Here is a 13145-nt window from a genome sequence, read left to right as displayed (position 1 = left end):
GTGGAGGAGCAAACAACAACAAAAAGCATGTTTGAGAATAAGAATATAGAATAAATTACATGTATTACAATGGAATTTGATCAAAGTTGTTATTATAAACTAGTGTTTTTCCACTTTCAAAGGACATTCCAATTCCTGCAAAGATGTTCATAAATTCAGAAAAATGAACGATTCACATACTAAGGCCTACCTTCAATCTGGACTTCCAGATCATTTGCACACGTAGGACTTGACTATACAGTTTCAACAATGTTATTCATGAAAACAGAAACACAAGACCGCAATCCCTAGTTTAAAAAAATACTTTTTTGTCACAAATCACAAAACATAATAGTTTTCCTTAGTTATTGATCAAATAAAGTTCTCATAAGATAAAAGTACTGTATTTGAGATTATTCCATTAAATTACAGATCTACCTCAGTTCAGGAAGAGCGCCAATAACCTGTCTAACCTAACCTAATGTCTTATTTTAACAAAAGAATGCTTCATTATGAGATCATGTACATTATGACATAGCAGCCGTCCAGCCGTCATAAAAGTTTATCTAAACCACTTGAATAGGCTTGAAATGTAACATTAAATACATTAGGCATAATTCAACAATTTAATAGAAATAATAGTTTGACAATAATTATTCAGTTTATTGGCTTTTATTTTCATTACAGTAGTGGTTTTGAATTTATTAAAATGAGAGTAGGCCTAGTGAGTTTAGTAGAACTCGATCGCTCATTGAACATCTGTGTGGAACGTCCACAGCTGATGCCAGACGCCTTTGAAAAACATTCACGATTTTAGTTTCATATTCATTTCTTCAGCATATATGCACGGCAAATAAATTCCCAGTACTGAAATAAATCTGAAAATCGCAATGATCTATTTATTATAGCATCCTCTTAGCACGAGAAACACTGTCAATGTTTTTGATTATGTCCGAGTAGGAACATAGCTACAGGTATTTTGACTTCTATACTATAATAGTAGTAGTTGTGTGTGTTTTCTTGTCGTGCATTCGTTTCGAGTCAACGCTAAACCCACAATATTTTGGTACCATTCGGTTATTAGCAACGTCAGCCAATGGCAGAAGTGACATGCCTGATGCCTAAATTGATGTTATCGACCAAACACATTTCAATATCACTTTTGAAATACAATAAATAGCCTGTTCATTTGTCGACAAAACAAGTTCATAAATTATGTCTCCAACTCAACCAAAAATAAAAGTTAAAGAATGGAATTAAGCCAGTGTCTTAGATTGAACTATCCAAGCAGTAAATATATCCTTTAAATGTTGATATTTGGTTGCGTTGTCAACTAAACACAATTCAATATTACTTTTGTAATTCAGTAAATAGCCTTAACTTTGGGCTATCTTACAAACTAATGTAACAGTATTTATTAAACCTTAAAATAAGTAACAGATCCATGGCCACATTTTGAGGTTCCTGTAACTATACAGTCGTGACCAAAAGTTTTGAGAATGACACAAAAATGTATTTTCACAAAGTCTGCTGCCTCAGTTTGTATGATGGCAATTTGCATATACTCCAGAATGTTATTAAGTGTGATCAGATGAATTGCAAAGTCCCTCTTTGCCATGCAAATGAACTGAATCCCCAAAAAACATTTCCACTTAATTTCAGCCCATGCCACAAAAGGATCAGCTGATATCATGTCAGTGATTCTCTCGTTAACAGGTGTGAGTGTTGACGAGGACAAGGCTGGAGATCACTCTGTCATGCTGATTGAGTTTGAATAACAGACTGGAAGCTTCAATAGGAGGGTGCTGCTTGGAATCATTGTTCTTCCTCTCTCAACCATGGTTACCTGCAAGGAAACACATGCCGTCATCCTTGCTATGCACAAAAAGGGCTTCACTGGCAAGAATATTGCTGCCAGTAAGATTGCGCCTAAATCAGCCATTTATCGGATCATCAACAACTTCAAGGAGAGCGGTTAAATTGTTGTGAAGAAGGCTTCAGGGCGCCCAAGAAAGTCCAGCAAGCGCCAGGGCCGTCCTCTAAGGATGATTCAGCTGCAGGATCGGGGCACCACCAGTACAGAGCTTGCTCAGGAATGGCAGCTGCAGGTGTGAGTGCATCTGCACGCACAGTGAGGCGAAGACTTTTAGAGGATGGCCTGGTGTCAAGAAGGGCAGAAAAGAAGCCACTTCTCTCCAGGAAAAACATCAGGGACAGACTGATATTCTGCAAAAGGTACAGGATTGGACTGCTGAGGAGTGGGGTAAAGTCATTTTCTCTGATGAATCCCCTTTCCGATTGTTTGGGGCGTCCGGAAAAAAGCTTGTCCGGAGAAGACAAGGTGAGCGCTACCATCAGTCCTGTGTCATGCCAACAGTAAAGCTTCCTGAGACAATTCATGTGTGGGGATGCTTCTCAGCCAAGGGAGTGTGCTCACTCACAATTTTGACTAAGAACACATCCTCCGAGAGCAACTCCTCCCAACCATCCAGGAACAGTTTGGTGACGAACAATGCTTTTTCAGCATGAAATGGAGCACCTTGCCATAAGGTAAAAGTGATAACTAAGTGGCTCGTGGAATAAAACATTGACATTTTGGGTCCATGGCCAGGAAACTCCCCAGACCTTAATCCCATTGAGAACTTGTGGTCAATCCTGAAGAGGCGGGTGGACAAGCAAAAACCCACAAATTCTGACAAACTCTAAGCATTGATTATGCAAGAATGGGCTCCATCAGTCAGGATGTGGCCGAGAAGTTAATTGACAGCATGCCAGGGCGGATTGCAGAGGTCTTGAAAAAGAAGGGTCAACACTGCAAATACTGACTCTTTGCATACACTTCATGTAACTGTCAATAAAAGCCTTTGAAACTTATGAAATGCTTGTAATTATACTTCAGTATTCCATAGTAACAAAAATATCTAAAGACACTGAAGCAGCAAACTTTGTGGAAATTAATATTGGTGTCATTCTCAAAACTTTTGGCTACGACTGTACATTTATTTGTGTGTAACGTTAATCATATAAAGCGTGCATGTTCAATATAGCATGCACACTGCAGGTTGTGGGGGATCTGTGGAGATATTCACAATTGCTGTAGTCTATGTAGAATCTCGAACGGCATTGATCACTTGCACCATGTACTTTTAATGTAATCTCAACTTCAAACCAGGTCATTTGGTTCTGATACTTGATGAAGCAGTGTGGTTTAGTCGCCAGGGTTGTGGGTGCGATTCCCACGGCTGACCGGTGTGACCGTATGTTAAATGACTAAAATGTAAATAAACAGTGGTGCAAAAAGTACTTAACTGTCATATTTGAGTAATGTCACGACTTCCGCTGAAGTCGGTCCCTCTCCTTGTTCGGGCGGCGTTCGACATCACCGGCCTTCTAGCCATAGCCAATCCACTTTTCATTTTCCATTTGTTTTGTCTTTGTCTTACACACCTGGTTTAAATTCCCCAATTACTTATTCATTAATTAACCCTCTGTTCTCCCATGTATGTTTGTGAGTAATTGTTTGTATGTAGTACGGTCCGTTAATGTGGGCTCTCTTTATTGTATCACATTTGTATATGTTGAGTAAAGTACGTTTCTTTACTCATATCTGCTGTCCTTCGCCTGACTCCTCTACACCAGCTACACACAGACCGCATTACAAGTAAGAGTATTCTTACCTTAGTAGAAAATGACTCAAGTAAAAGTCAGCCATTAAAATACTACTTGAGTAAAAGTCTAAAAGTATTTGGTTTTAAATATACTTAAGAATCAAAAGTAAATGTTGTTGCTAAAATATACTTAAGTTTCAAAAGTAAAAGTATTAATTTAAAAATCCTTAAATTAAGCAAACCAGGTAGCCAGGGTCAAAACCAGACATCATTTAAAAACAAAGCATTTGTGTTTGGTGATTAGTGAGTCCGCCAGATCAGAGGCAGTAGGAATGACCAAGGGTGTTCTCTTGATAAGCATTCAAAATGTAGTGAGTACTTTTGGGTGTCAGGGAAAATGTACGGAGTAAAAAGTATATCATATTCTTTAGGAATGTTGTTAAGTAAAAGTAAAATATATCAAAAACATAAATAGTAAAGTACAGATACAGTACTTTAAAGTATTTTTACTTAAATACTTTATATCAAAATAAACTCCCAGTAATTTATTGGGTATTTACCAAAGTTTCAGCATCATGGTGCCTTCTTCAGGGTAATGTCATGAATACTTGAACCAGGTTATGTAAACAGTGCAATTAGTGCATCCAATGACAATAGTGATGGGTGTGTCATAATGATTAAGTTAATTAGAATGAATTAGTGAAACTGTTAAAAAAATATATAGTTTATGGCATATTAAATATATTATGTTAGAGTTGCGTTTTTCGAATCTGGTATCAGGAAGAATAAAAGTCAGAATCTGTCGTTAATTATCTTTAATTAAATTCAAGCAATAAATGGTAAATGCAATTTTCGTATATACGGGCTCTCTTCCCACCTCGCAGGGCAAACAGAGAACTGACAGGATGTACGTAAACAGCTGTTCTTATACTGTGATAGACATAGACCAACAGATGGGTTGGAACTATCACAGTAGAGGCTGAGTGTGGTTTAGTCTTGCTCAGCCTATCGCAGGTGCTCCGGCGGGTCCCCACCTCTTGGCGCTTCTTGGAGTCCTCCCTCCGTTGATGTATAGATTCTTACTGTTCTTGTATCGCAGCCTACTTATAACAGTTGCTCAGTTCCTGCTATTGTGTTGTTCAGTATTTTTCCATCTCAGTTAAACCTCCTGATGACCAACCCCCTATACCTGATTAACCACAACTTTGTAAGATACAGCAAGTCACATCATGTGCTCAATATTGTTACTTACAAACACAAGGACAAAGCATCTGCTGGGCTGTTATCTACAGTTTTGCAACATGCAGGTCACACCATGTTACTCAGTTCTTGTCACACACACAAACAGGCAAGTAGCAAGCAGTTGTTTAATCTCATGATGATGCTCAAGTGCACAAATGCAGATACCTCACACAACCAATATCAGATAATATTTAATCATATATATTGTTAATGGCTATAATGTAAAACACAGAATCCCACATGATCCATATGTCCAGGTAGTTTATTTTTCTCTCATCAGTCTGCTTGGTGAATTTGAGCTTTTCAGAGCTCTCGTTTTGTAGAGTTTGGAATTAATTTAGTTCCTGCTGACTTCTCTCCCAGAGCACAAAGACATCATCTATGTATCTCTTCCATAGAAGGATTTTAGAAACTTACCCTGAAGGCACAGTGATGCCGAAACATTAGTAAATACCCAATAAATTACTGGGAGTTTAGATATGGAGTGTGCGACTTTCTTTATTTTGATCTAAAGTATTTAAGTAAAAATACTGTTTCTGTACTTAAGTACTTGTTGTTGTTTTTTTTTACATATTTTACTGAACAACATTCCTAAAGAATGTTGTCATACCTACTGCCTCTGATCTGGCGGACTCACTAAACACAAAATTAGTTATTAAAATTAATTATTAAAATTATGTCTCTGGTTTGCTTAATTTAAGGAATTTGAAATTCATACTTTTACTTTTGATACTTAAGTATATTTAAAAACCAAATACTTTTAGACTTTTACTCAAGTAGTATTTTATTGGCTATCAATTTTACTTGAGTCATTTTCTACTAAGGTAACTTTACTTTTATTCAAGTATGACAATTGAGTACTTTTTCCACCACTGGTTATTTACATTTTAGTCATTTAGCATACGGTCACACTGGTCACCCAAGGGGAATCGAACCCAGAACCCTGGCGACTAAACCACACTGTGCTTCATCAAATTGCAGAACCAAATTACTTGGTTTGAAGTTGAGATTACATTAAAAGTACATGGTGCAAGTGATCAATGCCGTTCGAGATTCTACATAGACTACAGCAATTGTGAATATCTCCACAGATCTGCCACAAACTACAGTATGCATGCTATCTTGAACATGCACGCTTTATAAGATTAACGTTACAAATGTATAGTTACAGTAACCTCAAAATATGGCTATGGATCTGTCACTTATTTTAAGGTTGAATAAATACTGTTATAGTAGTTTGAAAGATAGCCTTAACTTTAGGCTATTTATTTACTGTATTACAAAAGTAATATTGAATTGTGTTTAGTTGACAACGCAACCAAATATCAACATTTAAAGGATATATTTACTGCTTGGATAGTTCAATCTAAGACACTGGCTTAATTCCTTTCTTGTTGGTTGAGTTGGAGACATGAAGACGAATAAAATGTATTAACTTGTTTTGTCGACAAATTAATAGGCTCTTTATTGTATTTCAAAAGTTATATTGAAATGTGTTTAGTCGACAACATCAATTTAGGCATCAGGCATGTCACTTCCCCCATTGGCTGATGGTGCTAATATCGAATGGGACCAAAATATACAAGAAAACCAGTTTTTCCAACTTAGCAACTTTGTCGCTACATTTAGCGACTATTCAGACTCCTCTAGAGACATTTTTTTTTAAAGTGACTAGCGATAAATCTAGCGACTTTTTCCAGGGTTATTGGAGACTGATCCTCTTCTCAATGTGGGCCCCACCCCCGTCCCAAAGCACTCACAGGCGGCCCAGTACTTGCGCAGCAGTCCCTCCCAGCTGCAGTCAGAGCAGGAGATGTTCACCTCTCCAAGTACAGACTGCAAATGAATTGCGCATGCGGGAAGCTGCCACTGGCTGATTAAATATAAAATGTTCTGTGTCTAAAATAAATCACTGCATTTGACTCACACAGCCTCAGTCACTTACTCACCTTGTCCACTGTGTGTGTGCCTCTCTGTGACATAAGCTAAACATCTAGCTTCATGTCTCAGTCTAAACTCTACACTCAAAAATACAGAAAGGAGTGGGAATCAAACCCTGAATTCAAAGGCTGGTTGAAGCTGTTTATTGGAGATGATACACGGGCATTCTGCATGTATTGTAAGGCTGATTTCTACGCCAAACTTAGTGATGTAAAAAACCACATGACAACTATGAGGATTCTGTGTTATGCACTATAGCCCGTCACCATATATGTGATTGAATATTATCTGCTGTTGGCTTGTGTAGATGTATGTAGGTGTTATGCAACATAGCTGACTTGAAACATTGTTAACAGTCTCAGAGCCATGGGCCTTTCTCATGATGGAAAAATACAGAATAACATAAAAACGGACACATACAGAACGTAGTGTAGCAAACCACTGACTGTTTTTGTTAGAACTTAACAATAACAGAAACCAGATATGTGATAACGGTATCTAGTAAATGAGCGCATAGATACTCGACACAGCAAGTTACATCTATCAACTGGAGCACCCGGGGGCTGGTACCAGCTCGTACGACAACAATCAACGATAGGCTGGGTGAGTTTAAACCACACCCAGTCTCTACTCTGACAGGCCGGCTCGGAAGCAGGAACTACTACTGTCATCAGGGTATATTATAATATCTTTGTCAGGAACAAGTCAGTTCTCTGTTTGCCCTGCGAGGTGGGACAGAGAGCCCGTATATACGAAAATTGCATTTACCACTTATTGCTTAGCTAATAAAAAATACATGGTGAAACATAGTATACAATCGGTGACTCATTGTCATATTTATCCTGATACCAGATTCGAATTGACGCAAATCTAACACAACTCAAAAACACACTCAAAAGGCATACATAGCCTTATAACAGTTCCACCCAAAACAAGCTGCCATTTATGGTTTCAAAAATTTACTCTGCAAAAAAGGCTGTTGCTTTTGCTAATGCTGGCATGTGATCACATTGGAGAAACATGTAGAGCTGCTTTCTCAGACTCCACTACTGCTACCCACTTCAAAATGCACAGGACAAAGTGCACAGAAATGATGAATGGTGTTCTAGCACCATACTTTCTGAAAAAGTTGGTCGCAGATGTGGGTGACCAGCGTTTCAGCCTCCTCCTCGATGAGTCCACTGATGTAAGTGTTTCTAAGTACCTGGGGGTTGTGATAAGGTACTTTAGTGACACCAAGCAGACAATTGTATCAACATTTCTGGGGCTTGTTGAGTTGGAGGGAGGAGATGCCAAATCTATAGCCCGTGCTGTTGTGGCTTTCCTCGAGAAGTGTTGTCTTAAAAAAGAGAAACTCCTGGGGATAGGGACTGACAATTCCTCTGTTATGACGGGGATTAACAATGGGGTCCATAAAGTGCTGAAGGAGGAGTATGGCCTCAAATATCTGGTTCTTATTCGCTGTGTGTGCCACTCTCTGCAGCTTGCTGTAAGTCATGCTTCCAATGACACCATCCCCGTAGTGTGGAGTACTTGGTACGAGAGACATTTATAACTGGTTTTCAGTGTCTCCAATGTGCAGGGAGGCCTACAAGGCCATATGAGACCATCAAATGTGGGGAGAAACCTTTACAGATAACCAAGGTGTGTGCCACACGTTGGCTCTCCATTGAACCCGCGGTTTCACGCATATTGGACCAGTGGGAGGATCTTAGGCTGCATTTCGCTGTCACCATGTTCAGTGAACACTGCTACATGGTTGAGGTTTTATACTCCACGTACAGTGATCCTCAAAACATATTGTTTCTGACTTTTTGACGTCAGTGCTGGGTGAGGTACAGTTGGCCATCAAGGCTTTTGAAGGAGAGCAAGTAGATCCTCTTAAGCTGCTTGACAGCTTGGTTAGCCTGATCAAGTCTGTGAGCAGCAGGGTGCTGAATCCACTGGCAAATGTTGATGTACTCAAAAGGCCAATAAATAGATGGATACATCAGTCCCAAACCGTACCTTGGTTACCTTTTTGAGTCAAAGGCAGTTGAGCTCCACCTTGCTCCTGAGGATGAAAACAATGTCTGAAAGCGGTGTGTAGCCTTCACCATCTCCCTCACTAATTAATGTGTTGAGGGTGAGACTGACGGACAACATCGAAGCATTGCAGTACATGTCAGTTTTCAATGTGGAGGAAACTCTAAAGCACAATAAGAGCCCTGGAGAAATAGAAAAAATAGCCAAGCTCATTGGCTACTCCCCTGCAGAGATAGACTAAGATTGTCCAGCAATGGCGTGCCATCCATCTTAGTAAATGGAATGAGACAAAAAACACACTGGGCTTCTGGAGTGAGATTTGGAAGTTCAGGGATGCAGCTGATATCAACCTAGTTGAGAACAAGTTCTCATTTACAACTGCAACCTGGCCAAGATAAAGCAAAGCAGTGCAACACAAACAACAACACAGAGTTACACATGGAATAAACAAACATACAGTCAATAATACAATAGAAAATGTCTGTATACAGTGTGTGCAAATGAGGAAGGATAACGGAGGTAAGGCAATAAATAGGCCATAGTGGCAAAATAATTACAATATAGCAATTAAACACCGGAGTGATAGATGTGCAGAAGATGAGTGTACAAGTAGAGATACTGGGGTGCAAAGGAGAAAAATAAATCAAATAGATAACAGTATGATGATGAGGTAGTTGGATGGGCTAATTACAGGTGGGCTATGTACAGGTGCAGTGATCTATGAGCTGCTCTGACAGCTGGTGCTTAAAGCTAGTGAGGGAGATATGAGTCTCCAGCTTCAGTGATTTTCGCAGTTCGTTCCAGTCATTGGCAGCAGAGAACTGGAAGGAAAGGCGACCGAAGGAGGAATTGGCTTTGGGGGTAACCAGTGAAATATACCTGCTGGAGCGCGTGCTACGGGTGGGTGCTGCTATGGTGACCAGTGAGCTGAGATAAGGCGGGGCTTTACCTAGCAAAGACTTATAGATGACCTGGAGGCAGTGGGAGCATACAGGTCGCAATGGTGGGTAGTTGACAAAACGGATGACACTGTGATAGACTGCATCCAATTTGCAGAGTAGAGTGTTGGAGGTTCTTTTGTAAATGACATCGCCGAAGCCAAGGATCAGTAGGATAGTCAGTTTTATGAGGGTACATTTGGCAGCATGAGTGATGGATGCTTTGCTGCAAAATAGGAAGCTGATTCTAGATTTAATTTTGGATTGGAGATGGTTAATGTAAGTCTGGAAGGAGAGTTTAGTCTAACCAGGCACCTAGATATTTGTAGTTGTCCACATATTCTAAGTCAGAACCGTCCAGAGTAGTGATGCTGGGCAGGCGGGCAGGTGTGGGAAGCGATCGGTTGAAGAGATAACGGTAGTTGTTGTAAAATTGTTAGATTACTTGTTAGATATTACTGCACGGTCGGAACTAGAAGCACAAGCATTTTGCTACACTCGCATAAACATCTGCTAACCATGTGTATGTGACCAATAACATTTGATTTGACTACAGAGTGAAAATGAACTGACTGAAGGAAGCAGGAAACATGCTTAACGTGTGAGCCTCTTTTGTCCCACCTTTCCCTTGGTTATTGGCTGTTTGGCCCGAATCGCTGACATGTCTCCTGGAAAACATCAGTGGAAAACATGTCATTTTCGAAAAGGACATTGTAATTAAGAATAGGTCTATGTGTATGTAAGGTATAGGCATACCGGTCAGATTTTCTTCATAGAAATTGCCTTCCTCTTATGATCCTGATGGCCTTGGGACATAACCATCTTCACTGTTGTCAATACTGGTTATTGAGTCATCAGTCTTGTATCCAAGTATAGCTTTGGTCAACTGTACTGCAGAAAAAAAGTATTTGGACACTGGCATATTTTGATTTGTTATGGCTCTGTGCTCCTCTACTTTACATTTTGTTATAATACAATGAATATGTGATGAAAGTGCAGACTTGCCTATCTTTGATTTTCAAAGCTGATTCACAAGAACTTACAGTATGTGCTGGTGTTAAATGACACTAACTTACATATACACGGCCTGTTCTGATCAATGGCAGTGCATCATCCAACACATGGACTATCGACCCAAAGGTATTGGCAGCCTGACATCTAACGATACAATAAAATGAAATTAGTCATGTGCAAATTAGGCAATTGAATATGATTCAACCATCCCCAGTATCCTCATTCTAACAACTGACAAACCTGAGCTTCGGGATTTATTATTTCCTTTTCACATCTGGCCTACAAGTTGAATTATGTTTCTTTTAGAGTTTCCATGCATCTTCTTAGCCTCTGCAGTGCATTCGTAAAGACACATTTCAAAAAGAATGGTTGACACTTAAAAGAATGACAAGATTGTTCGGCACACAACAAAGGGGATGGGCTGGGGGACACCAATGACTGTTATCATTGACTGATAGAGGTCCTACAAGCATCTATTACAATTTCCTTTTTTAAGACCACTTGCAAGGTAAAAAAGCAAGTATAAGCATAACATAAGCACATTATACAAGTTCCTGGATACAACTAAAGCTGATATGCTTTTAAGGATGGACTAAACAAGAAACAGTGATATGGCTAAAGCAAGGCATCTGAATTGGCACAGTCCTAACAAATGTTACGCGTTCCACAATCCTTATTCCTGTTGTGGTGTAGCTCCCTCCAGTAACCACGAACACAACCGTTCCTTGATTTTAACTAGTGGCTTTATTCTATAGATTTAGTCAGAATTATCACCTTCCATGAGAACTATAAAATAAATGAAAATACATTAAAGCACACTCTTACAAACTTATCTTACGAGTGATTTATTAGCTTGGCATAACTCTGAAGTGCTTACATACATAAACAATTTAGCCGATGGTGTAACTGTATCAGATTAAACACATGAATAAAGGAAAAATAACTAATTGGCTGCTTATTATAGAAGGGAGGAAATCAAACTTCACCCTTATTCTTCCTGGCATGAATTCACACTTCATCCTTAATTATTATAACGTTACCATCCTAACATAATACACACTTCAACCTTTACGAACTACACCCGATGACATGGAAATTTAGCTAACAGAGCGCGGGATTGCCTTCCCTCCAAAAGTGTGCTGCTACAATAAGGATCCCCGTTACAACAGTTGCTAGCTACGTATTTCCGCTTGTCTTATCATTTCCCACGCACAGCGAACACGTAAACAATTCAAACAAAAAACAACGACATAGACTTACAGGTTAACTGTCAGTTACATGTGGTGTTTCACTCTTTTACATGCAAAGCGAAAATAACTAGCTACGTATTTATCTTTGGGTAAGAAAGGGCTATAAAAAAAACAGACAAAACTTAAAATAAAATAATTTAATAAGGGGATTTATTTAAATATTTCGGCACACATGCATGCTTATGACTTGACAAAACAGATGTTTTGCTAGCTTGTAAACCAATTACATTGGCAATATTATTTTCCAATGCATGTAACATTGGGTTAACCGCAATCATATATTCTGAATCAAAGACATGTTTACCAATTATGCTAAACTAGCACGCTAACCGCCAGCTAGCACGCTAATCATTAGCAAGCAGTTAATCAGTATAAGGTAAAAACATGCAAAGTAATAAATTGCACATTAATAAATTGTTTGGATAAGCCTACCAATTTCAAAATCAAGACTCAATAGACACAATGTGGCTTTCGGCCATTGTCAATGCATGTTGTATTCCACCGAAAGACATACATGAGCTAACATTAATTACAAATAAAGACAATGGGAACATGAATTGCTTGCCAATACACCAAATACAATTATAGTTAAAATATTGGTTAACAGTTTAGTTAATAGCTTACCTTCTTGCATGAATGCGAACGTCTGCAACCATCCTCCTCTTCCTTAAAAAACGTGCTGCACAGCTACTTTTGTTGTGTTCATGCTCAGGCAGAGACAGGCTTGCCAGGTCATTTCCCATTTCTAGTAAATTCTTTGAAAACTGTTTTCAAAGCCTGAAAACTATCACAATCTCAGCAAATTACAGGGAAATTAATGGATTATTTAAACATACCATGTTGGTTGGTAACGGTGCAATATAGAAGTAGTGTAAAAACTTGCACCCAGCGACCAAAACTTTTCAACTGCATCAAAGTTTTAAAACTACCTTAATAAAAGGAAAACAATTGCATACATGGCAACCCTGGGGAGAGATTTGTCACTGCTGCATGGTGGAGGGGGAACTGTGTTGACCTGTGAAATTGTTGGTAGTTTGGTACTTTTGTGCACTCTGCAGTGGGTGAGGGGCAGAGCCTCGAGTGAAAATTATGGAGAGTAGACATTGATTCCACCAGGCCAGATTTCTGAATATGTGTGCAATAATATT

General features: G+C 39.0%; 1 long non-coding RNA gene across 1 annotated transcript; it reads right to left on the bottom strand.

Annotated features, from left to right (window-relative positions):
* Positions 1–10217: 10217 nt before the first annotated feature.
* Positions 10218–12768, bottom strand: LOC112253382. The gene is made up of 4 exons (XR_002953999.2): positions 12622–12768; positions 10810–10891; positions 10490–10624; positions 10218–10401 (listed from the first exon to the last, which is right to left on the bottom strand). It is a non-coding gene; the product is annotated as an uncharacterized LOC112253382 (long non-coding RNA).
* Positions 12769–13145: the final 377 nt, after the last annotated feature.

This window comes from Oncorhynchus tshawytscha, linkage group LG06 (assembly GCF_018296145.1).
Source record: "Oncorhynchus tshawytscha isolate Ot180627B linkage group LG06, Otsh_v2.0, whole genome shotgun sequence".
Classification (NCBI taxonomy): Eukaryota; Metazoa; Chordata; class Actinopteri; order Salmoniformes; family Salmonidae; genus Oncorhynchus; species Oncorhynchus tshawytscha.
This window is presented reverse-complemented; position numbering and strand designations above follow the sequence as displayed.